Raw genomic sequence first — 26,804 nt, forward strand, 5'->3', positions numbered from 1 at the left:
TATGTGAAGCAAATTGGCTACCTGCTCTTCTGAGAACACAGGAGAGCAGAACTGAGAAGAACCTGGGCAGAATTCCTAAAGAAATAGGATGCAGGGATTGATGAGAGTGAAGACAGGGTCTTTGGCAATATCAACCACAGCTCATTTGCCATTAATAAGTCAGCCTATGTTCTGGGCTGATAATAGATGCTCTCTGGAGGCCAGCTTTCTTCTCCTTCACAGGCAGAGCGGAGCTATGGCAAAGCAACTATGGGCCTAAAGGATTGTTTCCAACAGTCATAGCTCTGAAGACTTCTAATCTCAGAAGAATCCTCTATTTAAATGGAAGAATGCCACCTTCAAGGTGCCCAGCAAATGAGAAAATTTAGTTATCATACCTGCTATTCATCTGAACATTCTCCTTGTTAAAAGATCAAACCATTGCTTTAATTAAAAGGTTACCAGCAAGACTGATGGGAGGTCCAGGTGGTGAGCAAGATGGCACAGACTCAGGGCACCAAGAGGAAAATCTGTTACTACTACAAGGGGGACGTTGGAAACTATTATTATGGACAAGGGCACCCAATGAAGCCTCACTGAATCCATATGATTCACAATTTGCTGCTCAACTGTGGTCTCTACCACAAAATGGAAATCTATTGTCTTCACAAAGCCAAAGCTGAGGAGATGAGCAAGTACCACAGTGATGAGTACTTTAAATTCTTGTGTTCTATCTGCCCCGATAATCTGTCTGAATACAGCAAGCAGATGCAGAGATTCAACGCTGGTGAGGACTGTCCGGTGTTTGATGGCCTTCTTGGGTTCTGTCAGTTGTCCACGGGTGGCTCTGTCACAAGTGCTGTGAAACTCAATAAGCAGCAGACAGACATCGCTGTGAACTGGGCTGGGGGCCTGCACCATGCAAAGAAGTCTGAAGCATCTGGCTCCTGTTACATCAATGATATCGTCCTGGAACTGCTAAAAGTATCACCAGAGGGTGCTGTATGTTGACAATAATATTCACCATGGAGATGGCGTGGAAGAGGCTTTCTATACTACAGACTGGGTCATGACTATGTCCTTTCATAAATACGGAGAGTACATCCCAGGAACTGGGGACCTACAGGATATTGGGGTTGGCAAAGGCATTAGTCTATGCTAATGCTGGGAGGAGGTGGCTACACCATCTGTAATGTCACTCAGTGCTGGACTTACAAAGCAGCTGTGGCCCTGGACACAGAGATCCCTAATGAGCTGCCATACAATGACTACTTTGAGTACTTTGGACCAGATTTCAAGCTTCACATCAGCCCTTGCAATATTACTATAACCAGAACACTAATGAATACCTGGAAAAGATCAAGCAGCAGCTCTTTGAGGACTTGAGAATGCTGCCTCATGCCCCTGGGGTCCAGATGTAGGCCAAACCTGAGGATGCCATCCCAGAAGAGAGTGGGGATGAGGATGAGGAAGACCCTGACAAACTCATCGCCATCTACTCCTCTGACAAACGCATTGCCTGTGAGGAAGAATTCTTGGATACAGATGAGGAAGGAGAAGGGGGTCACAAGAATTTTTCCAACTTCAAAAAAGCCAGAAGAGTCAAAACAGAGGATGAGAAAGAGAGAGATCCTGAGGAGAGAGAGAGAGAGAGAGAGAGAGAGAGAGAGAGAGAGAGAGAGAGAGAGAGAGAGAGAAAGAAGTCACAGAAGAGGAGAAAACCAAGGAGGGGAAGCCAGAAGCCAAAGGGGTCAAAGAAGAGGTCACATTGGCCCGAGCAAGGTCTGCAGCTCCAGCTTCTCCCGAAGTTTCTCACTTTCCCTCAATTTCTTAGATTTTATATTTTCTATTCCTCTGTGTATTTATATAAAATATATTAAATATAACATCCCCAGGACTAGATAGGAACCAGGGACCAGAGCTCAGGGCAGTAGTGCTGGGAGGACACTTCCCAGAGTGACCTTGTTCATCCTGACCGCCCCTCTACCCCAGGTCTGAGTAGAAAGAAAACCAGAAGACAAAATCCTGAACTGCCAAGTGCTTGCTTAGGAGCTCTGTTAAAATGCCCCTATTAAACTTTTTAGAAGGAGTGACTGGGTCTTCTAGGACCCCTTTTCAGGCTTGGGTAATATCAGCCATTTTTAGATTGGTTCTGTTTATACCCTCCCACCCATCTTGGGCAAACAAAAAAAACTTACATTGCCCTGTCTTTCCCCAATTCTGTGGGTGGAGGTTGTTAGCCTAGCTTCCCTTTTGAGATATTTTCATTTTGTGAGAATCTTTGTAATAAAACAGCACATTTCTATATATAATAAAGGTTACCAGCAGTACAATCTATTCTTCACTCCTCATCCTTCTCATGTGATTTATCAAGGGATGTAGCTTGTGTTATCAATCACAGGACAGGAAAGAGAGAAAATGAACGGGCTAATTTTATAGCCAGATGACTCAAAGCACAGCAGGGAGGGCTGAGTTTAGTGAATGGAACATAGATTGAGAGTGGAAGCTGCCGCGTTTCAAACTCAGCAAGTATATCATCACTTTGTTATTTTGGGAAAGTCCCTTCCGCTCAGTAGGCTCTTTTATGATTTGTTGAATGACCAAGTTCCAGAAACTTGACTATGAGAACAATGAAAGGTGTTAAAACAAAACAAAACAAAACAAAACAAAACAAAAAACAAAAAAACAGAACTCCATGGCTTAGTTAAAATAGATGGTCAAAATTCCAAAGACCATGGAAAATCCCTAGGATTTGCTCTGTGCTGGTGAAGTTCCTCAATTTCTGGATCCAAGGATTCTGACTACATCCACTGACTATGCTGAGGTACAAACATGTCTGGATATGGGTAGAAACAGGTAGAAACACTATCCAATAGTGTAGCTGGATGCTGAAGCAGGATATGCTCAGTACTAGGAAGCTAAAAACCAGAAGAGCCCATTTTATGCATTATTCTTTGTATGTGCTGTTCTGCTGGGTTTTCTACTCCATTCTCAAGATATCCATTGCTCCAGTGTGTCCTTTCCATGACCTAAACTGTCCATCATGTATACTCAGTTTTGTATCTGTTCATCTCTCCTCTTAAAACCATTCACAGACATGAAGATGGTTCTGCTGTTCAATCATGAAGACCTAAATTTGGCTCAATGGGGCCAACACAAAATTAAAACAAAGCTGAATGTGGTAACACATTTGTTCAAACCTAAGGCCAAGAAGATAGACCCAGGGATCCCCAAGGCTTAGTAGTCAGCTAGTCCAGCAACACTGCTGAGGCACAGATCCAGAGAGAGAGAGCCTTTCTCCAAACTCAAAGTGGAGAGTGACTAAGACTAAGAGGTTGACTTTTGACTGCTGCTACCTACCTACCTACCTACCTACCTACACACACACACACACACACACACACACACACACACACACACACAGAGAGAGAGAGAGAGAGAGAGAGAGAGAGAGAGAGAGAGAGAGAGAGAGAGAGAGTTTCGACTCTTGCATGGCTAGACAGTATCTGCTACATATATGAACCAATTGTTTAATGACTTATTTGGGCATTTAATTTATCTTCAAAGGGATTTTAATTGGGAAATTCTCTAAAATCAAAAGAACAATTCTCTGCAATTCCCAGAACTGCAGTCTTGAACAGCATGTACAAGAGATATTTTGCCCAGTGTCTTCCTTCTGACACCTTGAATCATATTCTGACACTATGGAATAAAGTACACTAACAGCACTTTACTTTCAACATTTTGAAGCAAGGAGGAAATTTGCCTCCCAAGCTAAAAAAATCCCTCAGCTATATCTGCACAAACAAACACTTGGAAAATTTAATCAAAAAATCCATTTAGCCCTTTCTGATGTTTCCTGTGAAATTATTCTTATCACCCAGTCGGGAGCATTCCTGCAACTTAGCTTTCACTGACAATGAAGCTGATACCTTCCAATGCAAATCTAATAATAAATTAGAACTTTATGAAACATGTGTAGTTTGGAAGGGTTTAGAGAGGAAATAAGATTGTGTTGAAACCATGGGTAATCACATTTTACAATAATATAGTGCAGTTTTTTTTTTATGAAGATGAATGGACACACTTGATCTTTTAAAATCATGTTTGCCAAGTGGGCAGCTTAGAGCTTCTGGAGATTTGACACCCTTTTATGGCCTCCACAGTCACCATCTCACACACACACACACACACACACACACACACACACACACACACACACACATACATCACACTCACAATCCATATACACGTATAAATTAAAATGAAATAAAACTTTAAAAAATCTAAACCATAATTTTTTTGTGAACACTAAATAGCATCTTACATCTACTAGCCTAGAATATTACCCTGACACTGACCTATTGATGACTTACAGGTAATGGCTCAGAATGGTACCCTAACATCTACCTATTCATGATGTCATTCATGAAAGTTATTTAAGGTATTTTCATGATGTGTCAATATGTTTCTGTCCCAAAGGGATTGTTAATTAGTCCATTTTATGTACTTGCTCCATTCCTATTTGTCAGGACTGGGATAAGGGTCATTAGTATATGCTAGATCCCAAAATGGCCCTGGGGTCAATGATCTGACTTAATAGGTAAAACTTCCCATAGAATCCCAGAAATCTATTTTAATTTCTAGATACCATGTTAAAAACCATTAGATGGCATGGTTCAAATCTGTAATATGAGCTTAGCACTTCTAAGGTGAGAAAAAAGAATGTGCTTCAAGCACTTGTATGTACAGAAGCATAAGCAATAGATGATACACAGATTCGGAATAATATGAAACGAGAGAACTGACTATAACAGAATTTCCATTGACCTCCACACATGTGCTTTTGTTACCTGAATGTATACATATGAGTGCACACATGAGTGCAACCACACATATACACATACACACATGTGAATACATATCATATATTGGGTTTGAGATGGAGTAGTTGATGAGCACATCTTTTGCACAAGAATGAGACATTAGTTTGGAGATACATGTCTCATAATTACTTTCTACAAAGTAGGAAAAATACCACTGGTTTGTTTATTTTAGGAATGATTGCATAGGTTCAAGGAGTCCTGCTCATGAATGGTACTGCCCACAATTGATATTTTTCTTTCCAAATCAATTAACCTAATCAAAAAACCTTATTACCATCATGTCTAGAAATCTATCTCCTAGGTGATTCTACAATTTTTCAGGTAAACCTTCAACACCGACTGTTACAGTGTCTGAAACTATATGGCTATGAAGAGGGACCTCTTCCTATTCTCATGTTTCCTTGGAGTCTCATACAATATGACTCTGGCAACAGTAGTTATAACCTTCCATCCTGTCTCCCCATGGTCTAGAGTTTGTCCTTGTAAATCACAATCTTGCCAGATGCTCCTCAGGAAAAGCCCTGTGATCTCACTTAGATTCCTTAGTAACTTGCTAAGTATAGTAACTTCAAAATCCACTTGTCTACAGGTCAGTTGTAAGCACAGTGAAGGTAACTCTTCTTAGAGAAGCACATACCATGCTGTGTCTTTTTCTTGTTTTTTTTTTTTTTTCACTTCTTTAGGAGGAATTAGGGGTGGCAAACTCTACTTAAATACTGAAGGGGGTTGGGGGAGAGCTTGCAGCTGCAAAGGCATCTCCTGCAGGAGGACCTATTTGAAGATTGCCTGAGAGACCAAGGATTGCTGATGCAGACATTGCCAGTGAATTGGGAACTGCTGTTAAGAAGAGATGCTTTCTTGAAAACAATGGGGCATGGGTGGAGGGTATTAAAGGAGATTGTAGAGTATTCAGATGTGCTTACTGTGTTTTCTCACCTGCTCCAGGAATCTGTGTTGTTGATTCCCTGCCACCTCATCTCCAACCCTCAAGGACAGGTAGGGTAGGGTGAGTAGTCCAGGGCACAGGCAGCACACCTCTTTGCCCTAACTCTTGTACTTAAATTTATATGAAACATACTTATTAAATCCCAATTCAGATTCACACTTGTTAGTCTTGAAATTCCTTATTATTTTGAAGAACAAATCCTGCTTTAGCCTGGGTCAAAACCCCTAAAAGCATGAGCAACATTTTAGCAGGTTGCATGTCCAATCTGATTTGCCCCTCAAACCAATGGCAAGCAATGTAAGTGCACACTTGTTCTCTCCTTTCTCTACTTGGTACAAGCTTCTCCTCCAGGTCAACAGGAGGATTGGTCACACACGGAGTATAGCAGGATGGGAGAACTTCTGTCAGTACTTTTTTTTTTTTTGAACAGAATAAGTTTTTTGCAGTGGCAGTATTGTAGCCCATGAAGTTTATCCAAGGAGTGGTTATTGCTAATTAAAAACTTTTCAACAGAATAGCTCATTTTCTTGTGAAGATTCAAGGATCTAAAGTAAGTCTCAGATATTTCTACATTATCCACATATCATGTGTGTTTGGTATTATCTGAAGTGGGTTTAGAGTTGAATATTTCTGTGGAAATTATAATACTTAGTATAATATTTTCAGCCAATTTGGATTTTGTAAGTTTGTTAAGGAGTGTGGGCTTTAGAAACAGTGGATGATTAGTATTTGTGTCAAAGAACAAAAAAAATGTTTTGTATAAACATGTCAACAAAAGATCCGTAAGTTCTAAAATTTAATATAACTTTTACAATGGCTTTACTGTTTACAAACATCATTCAAATGTAACCAGTATCTCTGCTGGTGTTGCCTTGGGAATTTAGTTTTGGGAAACAATGGATGAAGGGATTCCTAGTGAAAAAAGCACTTGACTTACAAGCATGAAGAACTGAGAGAAAATTCACCGGACTCCTGTAAAAGACACAGTAGATAAATAGACAATCCCAAGTGATCTTAGTGCGGGATAGGAGGCCAAAAGTGGTGAATCCCTGGAAGATGGGGACCAGGAAACCTGACATATGCAGCAGCAAACATTACAGAGATCTGCTTCAACCAAGGTGATGGTAAGTCTCAACACCAGAGGTTACCCTCTGACCTTCACACATGTGACCTTCATGGCATGTGTTAATGCACATTGGAGGGAAAAGTGCTAACAAATGAGGAGGTTTAGATATGTTCAACCATTGACCTAGTCCAGGCATATCACAATTAGGTGGTGTGTGTGTGTGTGTCTGTGTCTGTGTGTTTCATTTATGAATCCAGACAAATCTTGGGTGAGTACAATAGTCCACAACCTGCTAGAAAGCAAAGCAGTTTAATTAATTCACTGCTACAGATGGTATCCTATTCCTGCACACACAATCATGACCAAGAAGCAAGTTGAGGAGGAAGGGGTTTATTCAGCTTACACTTCCACATTGCTCTTCATCACCAAAGGAAGCCAGGACTGGAACTCAAAAATGGCAGGAAGCAGGAACTGATTCAGAGGTCATGGAGGGATGTCACTTACTGGCCTGTTTCCTCTGCCTTGCTCAGCTTGCTTTCTTATAGAACCCAGGACTACCAGCTTAAGGATGGCACCACCCACAATGGGTCCTCCCTCCTTGATCATTATTTGAGAAAATGCCTTACAGCTGGATCTCACAGAGGCCTTTTCTCAACTGAAGCTCCTCTCTCTGTGGTAATTCGAGCTTGTGTCAAGTTGACACAAACAAGCCAGTACAGATGGCATCAACATGATAGGCAAAAACTCACTTTTAAAATTTAATTGGAGATTCCTCAATGGAATACTTATGCCCCATGATATAAGATTAAGATTTAGGGAGAACTGGCTTATAAACAAGCTACAGATTTTGCCTGAGCCACGTGGGGATTTTTTTCCTGCAGTTAATAATGATGCAAAGAGTTTGGGCTTAGAGTGGCTAGTAGTCCCTGCTGTGCAAAGAAACAGACTGGCTGCTCAGAAACAGAGTCAGATGGTAAATGGTGCCTGCAAATCAAAGGATAGTAACAAATAGCATTTGATTTCATTGTTTTTAAGAATAGAAGGGAGTATAATGATAATTGTTTAAGTGGTCTTAAGTATTTGTGGAATAGAAAAATATGTTGAGGATTTTGATTTTAAACTGTAGGTTATACGCAGAGGATGGGTAGCCTAATTCTGTCTCATACAGTAGAAACTAAGTATTAAAAATTAATCATGTGAGAAAAAAACCAGGCAATAGTGGAGAAACATTGTCTCAACTGATAATATTTGCTTAGATAGTCTTAATTGCTTTGAATTGTTTTGATTAATAAAATAAAGATGATTATAAGGTTGGTATTTATGATATTAAAAATCCTCTGGCAGAGAAGTTGAGGTATTCATTTGATTCTATATCTTTAATAATTTCCAGTTACTAGACCAAGATCATGGTTTTTTTGGGAGAGAGGCTTTGTATTTGTGTTAACAGGAAAGGATAAAAGGCTCTGGATGCCTTCCAAAGTAATATGGCTCAGATATGATAGTGGAAGACACCCTGAAGTTCTTGGCTACAGACAGAAAAGAAAAAAATCATGAAGATCAAACAGGTCCAGTAGCCTGATCTGCTGATTCCTCAACATAAGAACAGCCCAGTAACTGGCTTACACATAAAATTTTCTCAGCCAAAACTTGAGCTAAATTTAGACAATAAATCTTCTTGGTTGTGATTCTTCATGCCCTCCTACCTATGGCTAGAATGAAGATTTATTATAATTGGTTATTGATCAAATTAACTTATAAAAAGACAGTTGTCTTTCATCTTCCCAGATATAGAACAAAATTCATCCTTAACTTCAACTTTCACAGTCCATATGGATATCTTAATAGTACTAGAAATTTGGATATGAGATTCATATATTACAAAATGTACACCTTGAGCAAGATTCATTACAGGGACCACGAAATGACCTGCTGTTCCAGCCCCCTACCTCCTTAAGCTGTTTCCAGAGAACTGATTCCAAAACACGTTCAGGAATAACTGATGATTCCAGATGACCTCGGTTCATCCAGCCTTTCAGACTGATCCAACCAAAACTTCAGCCATATTCTGAGCCTTCTAAGCTTACAGAGACTGGGTAACAAACGCTAAGCCTAGTTTTCATACATCTAACAAAATTTTCTAATATTCCTACCCTTCCCCACCTTTTAAAAGAATAGTCATTGCCCTTATTCAGCATGAAGAAGTTGCGGAGAGTTGTCATCTCTTTGGTTTGGGTATCTGATGATGGTTAGTTTATAATTACAGATAGGTTGTCCTTTTAGGTGATAATTTGGAAATGGTCACAATTTTGAACAGGAAGGAAATAGCTGGGATGGATTACTAAATTTATTCTTAAGCATAGCATTATATTGTCACAATATTGCACAATTGGTTGAAATCTTTATAATTGATACAAATTGAAGTTATAATTTTACATTGGTTCAGAATTTATGGATGGCTGCAGACTTAAGATTTTTTGATCTAAATTTCTTATATTGTTACAAAATTTGATATTAATATTGTTACTCTTAGATAGGCATTGTGCCTACACAACTCATTTAAAAATACAAAGCTTAGACCCAGTATTTCTAATAACTACTATTACAAACTGTTTAGGATGATTAAGTAACACAAGTTAGGGGTGAGGTGATAAACTCAGGGTTTTATTAGATTTTTGCATAATTCTATTAAGGTGCTTTCTACTATACTCATGTAGAAAAAGGTAAAAGTAGTCAAGGTTCAACAGTTCAGGTATATTTTATATAGGTAGTCTTTAAAATATCAAATCCGCAGAAAATGACATTTAATATTAATTATTATTAAAGATCATTTGAATAGGGGTATATCTGCTCCTGACAGTACCTACTTCCTACTTCAAAAAAGAGTTTGAACATTAAAACCCCCATATAGAGTTGCTCCAGATATGGCAAGATAGCCTCTGGGGAAAAAAATCATCTACAACCAAAAAATATTGTTCAAGGAAGGACACACAATGCAGGATAGTTGAGAGTTTAGCTCTTCCAAGACAGACACAAGTCCTTTAGAGTTCCTGCTTCATTTCAAGATCTGTTAGATGATCAGGGGTGAGAAGGCTGAAGACTGATGGCTCTCACATTTTGAAGAATAGGGGATTGTCCAGGTAGTCAACTGTCTCTACAAATTGGTTAAATTTTGGGAGCTATGTTTTAGTATTTCTTATATATTCAGGTAATAATTTGTTCTCCAATTTTTGACAGGGGTGAATACTAGTTATAGTCCTACAATCAAACTTAAGTTGTTTAGCGCTGAGAGAGGTGATATAGATGTGAAAGGGTAGTTTTTATGTGGTAATGCAAGCTAAAATCAGAACAAAACTCAGGTATTGAATTGTAAGCTCTTCAAGTAGGATAGATGGCTTTATCTAAGTGATAAATATGATGGACTAGATGTTAATTACATATACTTTGTAATTTATATAATTGTTATGCTCAATTTTGTCGAAGAGAAGAGCATTTTTTATTTTACAGAAAGGGCAAGATGTTGAGGATTGGTTCTCATGTTCAGAAATGATCAACCACTGAGCTAGTCAAGGCATCAAAATTAACTGGTGTGTGTGTGTGTGTGTGTGTGTGTGTGTGTGTGTGTGTGTGTGTGTGTATGTGTGTGTGTGCTGAATCCAGAGAACTCTTTGGCAGGTACAACACACATGTGACTTGGCAGGAGCCAAAGTGATTCAAGTAATTCACTGCTACCTTATTTATTTATTTATTTATTTATTTATTTATTTATTTATTTATTGTTGTTAATGAAGTGATTCTAAAAACTGAAATTACTAAACCATCATAAAGGGAAAGGACTTATAGAGTTGTTGTACCAACAGACTTTCCTACTCCCAAAATGCATTCAATATAGCCAAATTTTATATCTTATTTTTTTTATTTTGCTTAACATTTATTTTTTTCTTTTTTTAAAAATTGGCTATTTATTTCATTTACATTTCCAATGCTATCCCAAAAGTCCCCCACATGCTCCCTCCCCCACTCCCCCACCCATCCACTCCCACTTCTTGGCCCTGGCGTTCCCCTGTACTAAGGCATATAAAGTTTGCATGACCAATGGGCCTCTCTTTCCACTGATGGCCGACTAGGCCATCTTCTGATTCATATGCAGCTAGAGACACAAGCTCTTGGGGGGGGGGGTACTGGTTAGTTCATATTGTTGTTCCACCTATAGGATTGCAGATCCCTTTAGAACCTTGGGTACTTTCTCTAGCTCCTCCATTGAGGGCCCTGTGATCCATCCAATAGCTGACTGTGAGCATCCACTTCTGTGTTTGCTAGGCCCCGGCATAGTCTCACAAGAGACAGCTATATCTGGGTTCTTTCAGCAAAATCTTGCTAGTGTATGCAACGGTGTCAGCATTTGTAAGCTGATTATGGAATGGATCCCCGGATATGGTAGTCTCTAGATGGTCCATCCTTTCATCTCAGCTCCAAACTTTGACACTGTAACTCCTTCCATGGGTGTTTTGTTCTCAATTCTTTTTAAAAATATTTTTATTAGGTATTTTCCTCATATAAATTTCCAATGCTATCCCAAAAGTCCCCCATACCCTCCCCCCTACTCCCCTACCCACCCACTCCCACTTTTTGGCCCTGGCATTCCCCTGTACTGTGGCATATAAAGTTTGCAAGTCCAATGGGCCTCTCTTTCCAGTGATGGCCGACTAGGCCATCTTTTGATACATATGCAGCTAGAGTCATGAGCTCCGGGGTACTGGTTAGTTCATAATGTTGTTCCACCTATAGGGTTGCAGATCCCTTTAGCTCCTTGGATACTTTCTCTAGCTCCTCCATTGGGGGCCCTGTGATCCATCCAATAGCTGACTGTGAGCATCCACTTCTGTGTTTGCTAGGCCCTGGCATAGTCTCACAAGAGAGCTCTATCTGGGTTCTTTCAGCAAAATCTTGCTAGTGTATGCAATGGTGTCAGTGTTTGGAAGCTGATTATGGGATGGATCCCCAGATATGGCAGTCTCTAGATGGCCCATCCTTTCGTCACAGCTCCAAACTTTGTCTCTGTAACTCCTTCCATGGGTGTTTTGTTCCCAATTCTAAGAAGGGGCAAAGTGTCCACACTTTGGCCTTCATTTTTCTTGAGTTTCATGCGTTTAGCAAATTGTATCTTATATCTTGGGTATCCTAAGTTTCTGGGCTAATATCCACTTATCAGTGAGTACATATTGTGTGAGTTCCTTTGTGATTGGGTTACCTCACTCAGGATGATGCCCTCCAGGTCCAACCATTTGCCTAGGAATTTCATAAATTCATTCTTTTTAATAGCTGAGTAGTACTCCATTGTGTAAATGTACCACATTTTCTGTATCCATTCCTCTGTTGAGGGGCATCTGGGTTCTTTCCAGCTTCTGGCTATTATAAATAAGGCTGCTATGAACATAGTGGAGCATGTGTCCTTCTTATCGGTTGGGACATCTTCTGGATATATGCCCAGAGAGGTATTGCGGTTGTTCCCAATTCTAAGAAGGGGCTACCTTTTATGGCCACTTACTCATGCAGTTTAATCTCACTTTCTAATTCACTTTTCACCTGAATTAGCACAAGAACAGTCCAACATATGAACAAGCAGAAAAAAAAATGAGAGTTCATGAATATTTGTGATTTACCATGTTCTCTTCAGACAACTAGTTATAATTGTTAACTAGTTAGAAGAACAAAAGAAAAACATTAGAAAATTACACTTGTGTTGCTGGAAATATTAAAAAAGACACCGAGTTCCCATGCTATACCCAGCTGCTCTCTACTGGGTTGTCTTGTTGCCTCTTGGCTAGGCCCAGTCAGCAGTCTTCCCTTCTCTGGTTCACCTGCTTCAGAGCCTCCCATAACTTCTCAGTTACCCACCCCCGTAGTTGGTGGTCACAGTTCCCCTTAACCCAGAATATCAAAACTCGAGAAGTTTATAATTATTCAGTCAGATTTATATATCAATAAATTCTCAATTTTCAAGATGCCCAAACAATAAGTACAGTGCCAATTGATAATATATAAATTGACAACCTAGATAAGACAAATATTCTCCTGTAATTATCCATCCCTTATAAGATAATTATAACTACCTGTGGCTATTTAAAGCCATGTGGAATCTGGATCATCCTGTTCTTCCTCCATCTTCCTTTCTTCTCCTCTTTTCTCCTCCTTCGTACCTGTCTCTGAAACTCTCTTCTCTGCCTCCCTTTTCCCTGTCCAATCACAGGCTTCCTGTTGCACTAACATTTAAATTAATTAAGGGAAAACGCTGCTACACACTTGGAAATGAAGATGAGCTATGGTGGAACTTGGAGGATGACTATGCCCATTAAGTTAGAGGAAGCAGCATTTCTACAGAAGATACAGACTCATTTGAAGCTACTAGATGGACCAGAGCTACCTCTATGAGTCAGGCATTGCAGCAGTTACCGAGTCCTGATAAATACCCTTACTAATTAATAGAGTAATGGGTGTTTGTGATGGTTGATATTGATAATCATTTCTTCAGGAGATAGAATCATATAGGAGACAAAACTGTGGGCAGCCTATGATAGAGTTTCTTTTCTATAGTGTATTTATTGAGGGTCAAAGATGCAACCTCTCAGTGGTTGGTGCTATTTCATGGGCTGTGGTTCTGGACAGAACAAAGTGCAAGCTGAGCACCAGCATTCATCTTTTCACTTCCTGATTATATGACATGTGACCACATTTCTGCTGTCAGGCTTTCCCCAACTGTACCCTTATTGAGAGCAGAAATAAACCTTCCTGCTATTGTGTTCTGCTATTTTTTTTGGGGGGGGGATGAGAATAATATATAATGTAACATAATACTGACAGTTTTTATTTTAAGACATGAATAAATTTTGTAGTTCTTAGGAAGAGGTATAGGAATGGCAGCTCTTGGCAAGAAGATAGTTATTGGCATGAGTTCTGAAACCAAAACAACATACATTTTTACAGAAAAAAAAAATACCTCCATCTGCATACTTCTTGGTTTTCACTTTATCCATTTCTATATGTTGTGTATTATTATAGGCAAGATAGAAAAAAGTTATGTATTTTTCTTCAATTATGACCTGTATTGTACATACATTATTTTTTCAAATTCTTTCATACTTAAGAGTTTATATCTGGAGCCAGACTTTAAATATGAGAACTCTGATGAAGTAGGTGATTGAATTTCTGTTTCAACATATGTTTTTTACTGATTGTTTCTAACACTTTACATAAGAAAATAGCACCCTATAGAACTGATATTCTATACTAGGCTTATTGGGCGCACATTATATTTTTCACCTCACTTTAGGTATGAAAAAGAATAAAGAAATATTTATATTACACTTATCTTTAAACTGAAATTATATCAACCAAACTATATCTCTATCTATCTATATACATACACATCAGGGCTGAGGTAAATAAATGCATAGCTCATGCCTGGAAGACTCATTCACTATTCATTTTTAGTAAGATGGTTAGATATATGAATCATGTTTTATGTATACTTCAATTCACATCACAATATAGTTGGGGGTACTTTTTGCTCTTTTATACAACAAAACCTCCTGGGTATAGCTAAGTCATTTATCATTGGAGTTGCTTGGGTGAACAAAACCTCCTAAAAGTAGGTAATTGGTAAAGTTCTTGATGTGCAAATATAAAGACGTGAGAAAGATCCCCAGCAGTGGGCACCTATCATCTCAGCACTGAAGAGGTTGACACAGGAAAATTTCTGATTACATAGGCCAATCACTTCATCCAATTGGCAAGTTTCAGGTTCAGCAAGAGACTATCTAAAAATCTGAGGTACAGAGTGATCGAGGAAAGAGATCTAGTGTCCACTTCTACCCTTCACATGTGCATGCAAATGCACATTATACTTCCACATATATAATCACACACACACACACACACACACACACACACACACACACACACACACACACACCACTGGCTGGGTAGAAGAACAGGCTTGTAATGGAAACCTTGCTCCATCAGAAATGTCTGAGAAGAATTACCAGGCTACATCATAAGCATCTTCATTATCATGTCCAGACCAATTTGCTCAACACCATGACTGTACCCTACCTTTCCAGCAGTTGTCAGAGAGCACTAATGAGACCTACTGAATTGATAATGAAATCTTCTATGATATCTGTTTCTGTGCTTTCAAACCCATCCCATTAACCTACAGGGATGAGAACTATCTCACTTGGTTACTATGTTCAGTCTTACAACTGCCTCCACTTCCCCGGCAAGTTTAATGTCTGGTGCCCTTCCCATGTCTCCATTTCATCACACCAGACTTTGCCCCTTTTACTATCCACAGAAGCCATCACTATCAGGCCCTCATTATCACCCAGCAAGTTTGGGATGACAGGAAAATGATGGGTACTTATGGTTGCCACCATAGCCAATACTGTAGCATGTCTGCTGTCTTACATAAACAGACATCTATGAAATAAGTTGATGAGTACATATTCAATGCAGAATGTGAAGGGCTGTTACATTGTGGAAGAAATTATCAATGAAGTCCAGACAGCTGTCTTGTCTTACTGCATGGTCTCAAGATGGCAGTCACTTTCATTACTAACAGAACAGCCATCAAGGACCTACATAAGTACATCTCAGAGCAGTTCGCAGCAATGCCCATCCATAAAGTCGACATCCACAGGTACACAGGGGAAGGCATGGAAGAGATGGAATTTATTAAAGCTGATATCAACATACAGGAATTTGCCTGAGTATCAGCAGCACTAGGATGCCAGCACAAATGACAAGCATCTGGGTGAAGAGGCAGAAGAAGTATTTAAAGGTGGAGTCTATCATTACCTCAGGCCTTTTAATTTCCTCTGTGTTTATTTATTTTTTTTCAGGAGCTCTTTTTCTGTTCAGAAAATTTCTTTCTATTACTTTTGTCCTGTTTTATCTTGTTTGTTTGTTTGTTTGTTTCATTTTGAGATTTTCTGGATGAGGCATTTGGACAGGGAGCTAACTACAACCTCTGACCATGGCTTCTATCAACTAACAGTTTTGAATTCTTTCCTAGTTCATCTCTCGGTCATAGGCAAGGAATTAATGTCATCTCCTTTTATAGCCTTCCAGCTACTCTGAGCCTCATGTGTCTTTGGAAATCCCTTCCCCATTGTTTTTCCTTTCCTGAGAACTGGGAAATAACACAGATAGAGCATTCATCCAGAGATATCCAGAAACTTCTGAATTTAACTTCTTCCTCTTTTCAACTACCTGGAAATGTTTGTTGCTACTAAATGTATGGATTACTTTCCAGACAAAAGAGGACATACTTTTTGCTTTTGCTGTTTCCCCACTACCATTAGCTTAGCCCTATATTACACTTCATATTTCTTTTTTGTTATGAACTTGCTATTTTCTTTCATATTGAAAGGAAATCCTTGTCCCATGAACCAATAAAAGAAAAAAAATAGAACAAACCAGGCACAGGTGACCTCTAGTCACATCAGCATGATTAGAGACTGGAACCGGGATGATCAGATGATAAACTTCAAAGGAACATTTCCAGAGTAAAATCCTTCTCTTTTATTTGCTGAGTCTATCCACCTCCTTTTCTTTGTTTCATATAATTTGTAGCTTTACTTCTAGTAGCTGGGAAACAGTGACATATACCAACCATGAGTACAGGGAATACTTGATTTCTTATACATATTTGGAATTCCAAAAAGTACATTTCCATTTTTTTATCAGAAAATGTTATCAATAGATTTTAAAATTTACTTATTTGATTGTTTATTTTATAGTGGGTTTTCACTTAGCAAAGCCGAAAGTGTACTTTTAGATTCACAGGATTGGATGATTTTGGGGGGGAAATGCTGTGCATGAGAGAAGCATGGATCCAACCAGGTCTTAAGGAGACTTTCTGTACAAGAACAGATGGATTAGAGAAAAACAAGGAAAATACAGCAGCAGAGTGTGTTGTAACAGAGAACATGGTACAGACACGTTTACCTTGCCTTATCTGTAAGGTTCAGCTTCTTTACTATAACTGATTTAGGAAGAGGAAGTTGTTGACTATCATCATGAACACTTGGCAGCAGAGCACTGGTAGCTTACTTGTCTTCCTATATGTCTTTTGCATAGAAGTAATTAAGGGACAGATTAATGAAAGCATTCTATTGAACTTTTGGTTTTTTTGGCAGTATCCACTGATACAAGCTTTTTAGAACCCTGAGTCTGCTATTATTGATACAGATATACATCACTGGATATGATGTTTAATGTGTAGATGAGAAGACTTTTACAACTTGAACTTCAAATGGCCAAGTTGAGTTGGTAATAACTAGGGTTCAGCTAAAGATGCCCCAGAATGTGGATAATTTTAGATATTCAAACATCTCAGTTACTAAAAGTGGGAACAACTAAGGAAATTAGTGAACTAGAAATGGCCTCTGCTAGTTCAAAACTCATTAATAATGAAACTTGGAGAATCTGGAACTGAGAGGTGTCTCTGCATGGAAGACCAGACTTCCATAGCAATCTAAAAGCTCAGATTCCAGAGCCTCGTTCATCATTCTGAAAGAACTGGAGATTTCCTGTAGCCAGGTGGAAGATTCATAAAGAGATCATGAGAATTTTTAGTATGTGTGCCTATGTTGTCTGTATTTTAGGCTTGACAAAACAGAAGCCTTGATAAAAGGCAATATTGATCTGATGTAGAATAATACTCATATTTAGGTTTAGATGATTTTGTATATGCTAGCAATAAAAATACAGGGAAAAGATTGTAGGTAGTTTTTATATATCCCAACTTTGAATATTTGTTGTAACATTTTGTTTTCTTCTATTCAGTTTTCCACACATACTTTCATTGTAGATGAGAGAAGCCTCCTAACTGATATGCTTAAAAATTAGCTTAGGAAAGAAAACAGTTCCAAAATCTGTGTGTCTGTGTCTGCATGTCTAAGTGTCTATGAGTCATAAAATACTCATCCTCTCCTCTCTCTGTTCCTTGTTTGTGCAATCCAAAGGTCCTGCCTCTTTCACTCTACCAAGACATTAGCAGTTGTCAACTTTACTTCCCAGTCAGAGCCAACTTGGGGCAAGTTTCCTTTAATGTCTGAAAGCACAGATTTCCATGTGATTCTGGGAGCTGAATTAAGACAAAGCATTAGAACACAATGGTGTGAAAGAATTAGAATCAGAGGTACTTATGTATATGGGGCACAATACTTTAAGAATTCTAAAAGAATAAAATTACATGTGATCTTAAGGGTAGGTGGCTCAGTTGATAAAATGCTTGCTGTGTCACTGTGAACTTCTCAGTTTTCAAGTCTCTAGCATCAGTGTGGAAAAGCCAGTGCTGTCACATGTGGCAATAATCCCAGTACTGGGGAACTGTAGGCAGGAAGATTACTGGGGCTGTGGCCAGTAACACAGCTAGCTGAATTGGCAAGGTCCAGGTTTAATGAGAATCTGTTTTAGAAAATAAGGTGAAAAATGACTTAAACCAAACAAATAGAAAAAAAAAACCTGATGCTGAAACCCAGCCTCAAAATGAAAGCACATTGGAGCACATATACAGAAGAACACACACACGCATTTATGCACACAGAAAAAGATATGTATGGGAGTTCTTTATGTAATTGTACCTATATCACAACAATCCATAATCAACACACATGCACAGAAGCCAGAAAACATCTTTGGACATTCTGTCTTTAAAGGACTGAAATTGAGAATGTCTTGAAATACAATTACAGCTTACTATTAAGTTATTTCTCCACTGGTAAAATGAACCAATTCAAGCCAGGTTAGATTATATTAAATGGAGGTTTATTGGGAAGCTGCTCTTGGGCAAGTTCACTGGCCCCAAAGACTGTAGCCAGGGGAATCACCATGGACCATGGGAAAAGAAAGATATGGGAGGTGGAAGAGAAAGAAATATGTGCATGCAGAGAGAGAGAGAGAGAGAGAGAGAGAGAGAGAGAGAGAGAGAAGTGAGAATAGGGGAGAACAAAATGTCTGTATTATATAGGGAAGAGCCTCTGGGGATAAGACAGTGCAGCCTCTTGGGCTGGAAAGTTCAGGGTTGGAGCCAGGGTATGCCAGGTATAGATGAGGGATTCTGGGAGAACCTAGCAGCCAGATCTGCTTTGGTATGTAAAGTATGTACCTCAGTCCCTTGTTCCAGATCTGAAACCAAACACTATATCCAAATCCACATATACAGGCTGCAATTGTCAACTCTCAGAGATTGGTTTGTTATTGTATTTATCCCACAGCATATGACACATTTAAAGGGCTCGTTTCCAAATTTGGAACTGGGCTAGTGAGATAGCTAGTGAGTAACAGCTGTAAAGACACTTGCTACAAGCCTGATGACCTGAGTTCTGTCCTCAGATCCAACGTCAAAAAGCCAGACATTTTGTAATCCCAGCTCTCCTGTGGCAAGAAAGGATTCAACGCTGCAGTCATCTAGGCTAGATTATACATGAAGCAACAAGAGAGACAAGACCCTGCCTCAACACAGTAAGAGGACAGAATCTACTCCTGAAATTTATACTTTCATTTCCCCTCTACAACCTGGCTTGCATTCACTCCTATTCTCTGTTTCTTTCCCCCTATTACTACAGGCCTCTGTGTGTGTGCATGTGTGTGTGTGTGTGTGTGTGTGTGTGTGTGTGTGCACATGCTCGCTGTCTTGCTTGCTCTTGCATGTGTACATGCACCTGCATTTACATGTAATAGAAACCAGAGATCAGCTTCAGAAATTGATCTTTAGGAAATGTCTACTTTGTTGTTGTTATTGTTGGTTGTTTTTTTTTTTTTTTTTTTTTGGTTTTGTTTATTGTGTTTTGTTTTAATTTCTTTTCTTTTCATTTTTTTAACATGTGAATATGGTGTGTGTGTGTGTGTGTGTGTGTGTGTGTGTGTGTGTGTGTGCATGAGTTGGGCTACTGTCGTTGGAGTGCCATCTTTAATTGCTCCCCAGTTTATTTAACCAAGCCATAATTTCTCAGCTGGGAACTTGCTGGCCAGCTTTGGCCAGGAATCCCTGCCTCTGCCTCTCTGCTGTTGGGAGGACAGACAGCCACCACAGGACAGACAGCCACCACAATCTTTTGCTTTTATATGGATCATGGAAGTTTGAATCCCAGTGTTCACAGTTGTGTGGAAAGTGATTTATTCACTGTTACTTCTGTTTAGCCCCACCTTTCTTTTAGAGAGATGGCGAGTCTTTAAATCTGGCTATCACAGATTTTGATAAATCAAATGCCCAGTGACTCACAGGGATCTACTTGTGTGTGCCTCCTAGGGGATAGGATTACTGGTTCACATCATTATATCCAGGCTTTAATATTTATTCTTTATCCATTTTGCTTTTCAAGATTGGAGGATTGCGTTCAGGAGCTTGATCATGCTAGAAAGAGAATGTGTTACTGAGGCACACCTGCAGCCTCCTGAAACTTCTCCAAAAAATTCCAAGCTTCACAATCCAGTCTGCAGGCAGCTTGTTATAGATGACTGCTTAAGACAGCAAATATACTCAAGCACAGTGGAGTACTTCATGCAGTTTTTGTATGCTAAAAAGTACTATTTGGTTCAAGATATTTTAAACTAAAAAGCAGTTTGTAACTGTGTGTTATGTCAGAGCAAAGTCCAGACCTGCCTTGGCCCATAAACAAAGGTTTGTAAACCTTGTCAGTTATTTTTCCTGTTTTGGTCTTTTTTTTCTTCTAACTTGGGCACCAATCCTTTCTCCTAACTGTAGTGTCTATGTTCTCCTGGTTTCTAGCTTTATATTTTCAATTTCATAATTATGTGACTAATAGACAACTCTAGATTGACGTGATCACTATGCATTCCACTGAAATAAATTCATACCAGTAAATTTCCAAGATTAAATACTTGTGACTAGAGTTATTTTCAGAGTTGCTTTGCATTAGCATCAAGGACATGGGTTTAGAATAGTTCTATGGATATGAAAAGTTGAGGATGCTCAAGTTATTCATGAAAAATGAAGTGTCATGTGCATGTAACCTTATAGAAATATCTCTAGTTAGTTATTATACCCAAAAATAATTCAGTGGCTTGCAAATAATTATAATTTGCTACTTAAGAAATAATTACAAGATAAAATATAGGATCCATATGTTTTTCTGAATATTTGGAACTCAAGCCTGCAGAATGTGCTGGGGTGATAGCCACATGTACACAGATGCCCTACATTAGCCACCTAATAATACACCTATTGAACATATTTGGTTGCAGTGCCATGTCACATCTCCCTAAAAATCAGAGTATACCTAGTTAATCTACAATTCACATCATTTCTAATGAGATGAACACAGAGAAATGGTTTAATAGAAAGTGATTGAAATTATTTATGATGAAAATAGAAACTCATGTACATTGCCTAAAGTATTTATGCTTATGATTCTATAGTACTGAGCATGAACATACATTATCTACATTGTATATATCTTTAACATACTACTGCAACATACATTTAACATACATCCTGACCCCTTTCTTTCACTTCCGACACTGAGCAACAATTTACAACCTACTCAGTTCCTCAAACAGAAATTTCAGGTATGTACTCTCCCTCTCCCTCTCCTTCCCCCTCCCCATCCCCCTCTCCCCCTCCCCCTCCCCCTCTCTCTCCCCCTCCCTCCCTCTTCAACCCCCCCCTCTGTATTTGTGTATATGGGTCTCCTATGTGCATTTCACATTCCTAGCAGTCAACACAACCCCTGCTGGCTTTAGGTTAACATGTTATTAAAATGCCAATAAAAAAGCATATTGTATATGTTTTCCAGTGTGTTTTCTATCCTAGTTTAAATGAAAAAAAATGGATAAAAGGACACTAAGTAAAAGGTTATATAATAAAATAAACCTGGGAAATCAGTTGTGTCTACTGCATATTGATTACTTGAAAAATATGACAAAATATGACTTTGAAGAGCATAAGATTATTAGACACTTCCTCCTGGGATATGAAAAGGAAAGATCTGTTCAGATATTGATCGGGATTATATAAAAATGAGGAAGGATCTAAGGTGTATAAACTAAGGTGTATAAAAATGAGGAAGGATCTAAGGTAAACAAACTTTGCAACAGCACACTGGCTGTTCAACTGCTTCCTGATGAAGGGAAGTACTGCAGAAGCCTTTTTTTCTTTTTCTTTCCACAAATAAAAAAAAAAATCAATAATATTTTATCTAAAGTAAAGAAACTCAAATGTAAGATGATGTTTAATAAGGATTATTTACATTTTAGGGAATCTAAGTATGACTGACTACCTTGCATTTAGACTTTGTGTTACACTGTAGAAGTAATTGACTGTTGTGATAAAAAAAAATTGTCTAGGGAGATTGCACAGCCGGTCCAGTGTTTATGACACAAACAGAAGTTCAGTTCCCTGCACCCATGTAAAAAGCTGGGCACAGTATCAAATACATCCAATCCCAGTTCTGCAGAGATCAACAAGAGAATTCTGAATCATGTTGGCCACCAGTGTTGCCAAATCCAACTTCATTGCTTCAAGTTTATTGAGAGATCTTGGCTCAAAAACAATAAGGTGAAGTGACAAAAGTTCAGCAGTTAAAAACTGCTTGTTCCTCTTCCAGATGACCTGGGTTCAGTTCTCAGCACCCTTTTTGGACAGCACAGAATGTCCTGTAACTCCAACTTTAAGGGATCTGGCACCCTTTTCTGGACCCCTTAGGTACTCATATATATGTGGCACATGCAGACGAAGACACATAAATAAATTAATAATAAATATTTTCTAAAAGGCAGAGAGATTCCCAGCAAAGCCTTCTAGCCTGCCCCAAGTCACAAAAAATGGACTGCAGCTGCTATTATTAACTCCTGTTATCATGAGTCGCAGCCACTGATGTATAGAAACTACAGGAACAATTAACTTTAAACTCACACATTTCTCTGTTTATTTTTAGAAAATTGACCCTTTCCTTGGAATCTACTTAACAGATCCCGACTACACAGCAAGCACCAGATAACCACTCCTACAGGAGCCTATAGCCTTGTAATAGTCTTAATCTATTTAGGATTTATCATTCCTTCTAGGCAATCTGAGAAGTTGAAAATAGCTGACAATCAGCAAACTAGCTGTGGAGGGGACTCAAATCCTGAAGACAGAACCAAATAGCCATTGGCATATAATAAAAATCAATGATACAGTCTACAGTCTATGCATACCGCTGTTGTTCACCCAGCTCCTATAATTTGACTATCGTGTGTTAGTAAGTAATTATGCAGAGTTTTCTAGAATGAGTCAGCTCCTTTTAGATATTTGCAGCTATTTTTATTTCAGGGATAGATGGATACATTTTATCCAGTGTGCTAAATTTTCACACTGATAACCCACAAAGCCCTATAACAAAAAGTATTATTCTACATATGGTTCTATAAATTATTAAGGAACACCAAAGCCAAAAACTGCTTGAGTCCATATCTGACAGGTCTTAAAACTTGCTGGAGAGATGGCTCTACAGTTAAGTGTACCTGCTGCTATTCAAGAGGACCCAGGTTCTGTTCCCAATACCCATTTCATGTGGTTCATAACTGCCTGTAGCTCCAGCTGCTCCAGTGATATGATGCCCTCTTCTGGCCTTCATGGTCACACATACACACACACACACATACACACACACACATGCACATATGTATATACAGAAAACACAAGCACCTGGTGATGCTCATGTATACCACACCCTCACATAGGTGACACACACAAATGCATAGCCCCAAACAAAGACATATGCACAAGCAAACACATATACAGGCACAAAATTATATAAGCACACACAGGATACATTAAAAAAAAAGAAACTGGATGTCAAAAAAATGCTCTATGTTAAAGTTTAATTTCAGTCAATGTAGAATTCACGCCAAGATCTAGTCTCAGTACTTCAACTTCACTCCCAGAACACATTTTATGAAATTAGTGAAGCAGGATTCTCAGGGAACATCAAGCATATCCAAATGATATCATGGTAATTTTGGCAGGGCAATTCTTTAAAAATATATAGACATAAGTGAAAGAGAGTGATTCATTTTAATATCTCAGTCTGATTGTGACAAGTAATGGCCTGTACAAATGTAATTACACAGACTACATGAAAGGAGAAGACTCCTCTGAATATCAACTCAGTGAGGGGCGGGGATTAAAATAGCCACAGGAAGCATAGCAGTTCTAGCAAACTTTTTCTCATTATGTGGCTCTGAACATTATTATTGATGTCCACTCCTCTGAAAAAGTAGAATTCTGCCTTCATTATAGACTCACCTCTCCTACTGAGGCAAACATACATTTGACTTGGCCTGACATGAACAATGGTTTACTGCAAGGAGACAAAGAATTGATTCATTATGCCACCTGTGACTCCCCCCTCCCCTTTTTTTAACGTAACTATTGTAAACATTTATTTTTTCTTTTTTTATTAGATATTTTCTTTATTTATATTTCAAATGCTATCCCAAAAGTTCCTTGTACTCTCTCCTCACCCTGCTCCCCTTCCAGGAAGTAATCTTTATCAACTTAAAATCTCCAACAGTGCTTGTCATGTGAGACACTTGGCACAAAGTCTCATAATAATGGCTGCTGCTATCTTAACTTTGGATATGTTCCTGTCCAATATTTGTAAGTCAGTTTTAGGGCTACAAGAGCAGCTACTTTATCCATTTCTTTTGTTCTTTTATCAGCCATTTACTATAGGGAAGGAAAACACAATGTAAAACAATGAAATTAAGTTATAAAGAAAAAAAATTAAAGGAAAACATGTCATTCTACTACATCAATATTTTACAAAACCACCACCACAACACCAAACACAATAAAACAAAAAGCAAAATAAACAAACACCCCCCCCGAAAATCTCATGGTAACAAATTATCCTTCAGTTAATAAAACAAAACAGGATATGTGAGGTCAAAATCATCACAAACATTGCTTTTCAAAATAGAATATCTGATATGGTCCTACATAAGCTATCTTCCTGTACACTCCAGGATCCACATTATAGGGATTTTATCTTACAGGACTTCAAAAGTAAGGGAAAACAGGTTGGGAGGGGAGTTCATTGGTCAATAACTGTGAGTTGAAGTTACTAATTTTTGTACTACTCAAAATGATATCATATCTCCTTCTAGTATAGCTTCAAAAAATGAAAATGAGCAAACATATTTTACAGATACGTGTCTCAAGGGTATTATGAAATTAGTACATGGATCACTTGCTGAATACTCCTCAGCAAAGGCTATGTGACGAATGATTCCTTTTTCTGTCTTCTATTATGGATGAAATAGAAGTGTTTCAGAGAAAATTAATAAAGAGTGAAAAATAATAAAACTCAACTTCCTTTATCTGTTCTTTAAATTTCTGTATAAGACTCTATAGTATATGAGAGTGTGGGAATATATTGTTCATGTGCATGTGCATATACAATGTGTATACCTGTCCATGTACGTGTATGTGGTCATGTCTCGATGTGCTTATAGAGGTCAGAAGCTAAATGGTGTCTTCTAATAACATTATTTACTGACACTCTTCCATTTGTATTCAGAGATCACTTCTTGGTTAAACTGGAGATTCAATGAATGGGTGAAACAAACTTCTCTCCCCAATAACTAAGGTTGCAAATATGCTAAATAAGGCCAGGATTTTTTTTTTTTTTTGATTTTCCAAGACAGGGTTTCTCTGTATAGCTCTGGTTGTCCTGGAACTCACTTTGTAGACCAGGCTGGCCTCGAACTCAGAAATCCACCTGCCTCTGCCTCTTGAGGGCTGGGATTAAAGGCGGGTGTGCCACCATGCCTGGTTCAACACCAGGACTTTTATTTAAAATGTCAGGGAAGTGAAGTCCAGTCCTTAAGCTTGTATGCAGTTTCCAAACCTATATAAACCCCATTCCCCCCCACCTTTTTTTTATTTGAATAAGGTTTGATTTGGGAAGATGTCTAGATGGATTTTTGTAAAATATAGACATTCCAAGATTTCTTTATCCACACTTTAAAAACTCTTTTTAATACTAATACTAATAATTAATCATTGACTGTGCCAAATGTATGAGCCTCTTCAAAGTCAGATGCTGTGCAGGTATGAATTATTCTATGAGCAGCAACATGGAAAGAAATACAGAATTATTCAATCTGAATTAGTCTTGTGGCAGCTGCATCAATCAGACTAAAATCCTTATGAAAGAAAAGACTTCAATAGGCAAATAATGATCTGGCTGAACTAAAATCTTCAGAGGATGCTGATGTCATTGTTTACAGTACTGTCTGTGAGGAACAGCTGTTTTCCCCCTCACCACAGTCTGAGGCACAATTAGTCAGCTTCCCAAAGCATTGGCAAATCTTATACCAATGTCTGCTGGTTAAAGCTCTAAGTTGCTCAAGCATAGGTGTGTTTGAGACAAAAATAAAATGAAAGCTACAACTGTAAATAGATTTGTAAATTAGGAGTAATTTCTCTACTATACACTAGTCTGCATATGTACACCTAAAACAGGAAGTTATGGTGTTTATTAACATCTTGAAGATATATCACAATTGTGGACTCCATAGTGACATGTTTCTATATCGTTTGAATATGTACAACAGCACATTTCTCTTGCCCTGATGGTTCATATTAAGTGACTCTGCTTGAATAGACAGATTTGTTAAATCTCACCTTGTTAAAACATTTTACTTAGTTAAAATGCATTTTGGAGATATTTTGAAGCTGTGGTGCAATTGAGTAACACTGACTTTTATCCTTTTTTTTTTCTCGATACAGGGTCTCTCTGTATAGACCTGGCTATCCTGGAACTCACTTTGTAGACCAGGCTAGCCTCAAACTCAGAAATCTGCCTGCCTCTGTCTCCCAAGTGCTGGGAACTGACATTTATTCTTAACTAATATT

At 38.5% G+C, this 26,804-nt stretch overlaps 3 pseudogenes; all 3 read left to right on the forward strand.

The window, feature by feature from the left end:
- Nucleotides 462-1,953, forward strand: Gm18139 (predicted gene, 18139; annotated as a pseudogene).
- Nucleotides 1,954-6,245: 4,292 nt separating this feature from the next.
- Gm25102 lies at nucleotides 6,246-6,357 on the forward strand (annotated as a pseudogene).
- Gm17920 (predicted gene, 17920) lies at nucleotides 14,847-15,703 on the forward strand (annotated as a pseudogene).

The sequence above is a fragment of the Mus musculus genome, chromosome 17 (genome assembly GCF_000001635.26).
Source record: "Mus musculus strain C57BL/6J chromosome 17, GRCm38.p6 C57BL/6J".
Lineage (NCBI taxonomy): Eukaryota > Metazoa > Chordata > Mammalia > Rodentia > Muridae > Mus > Mus musculus.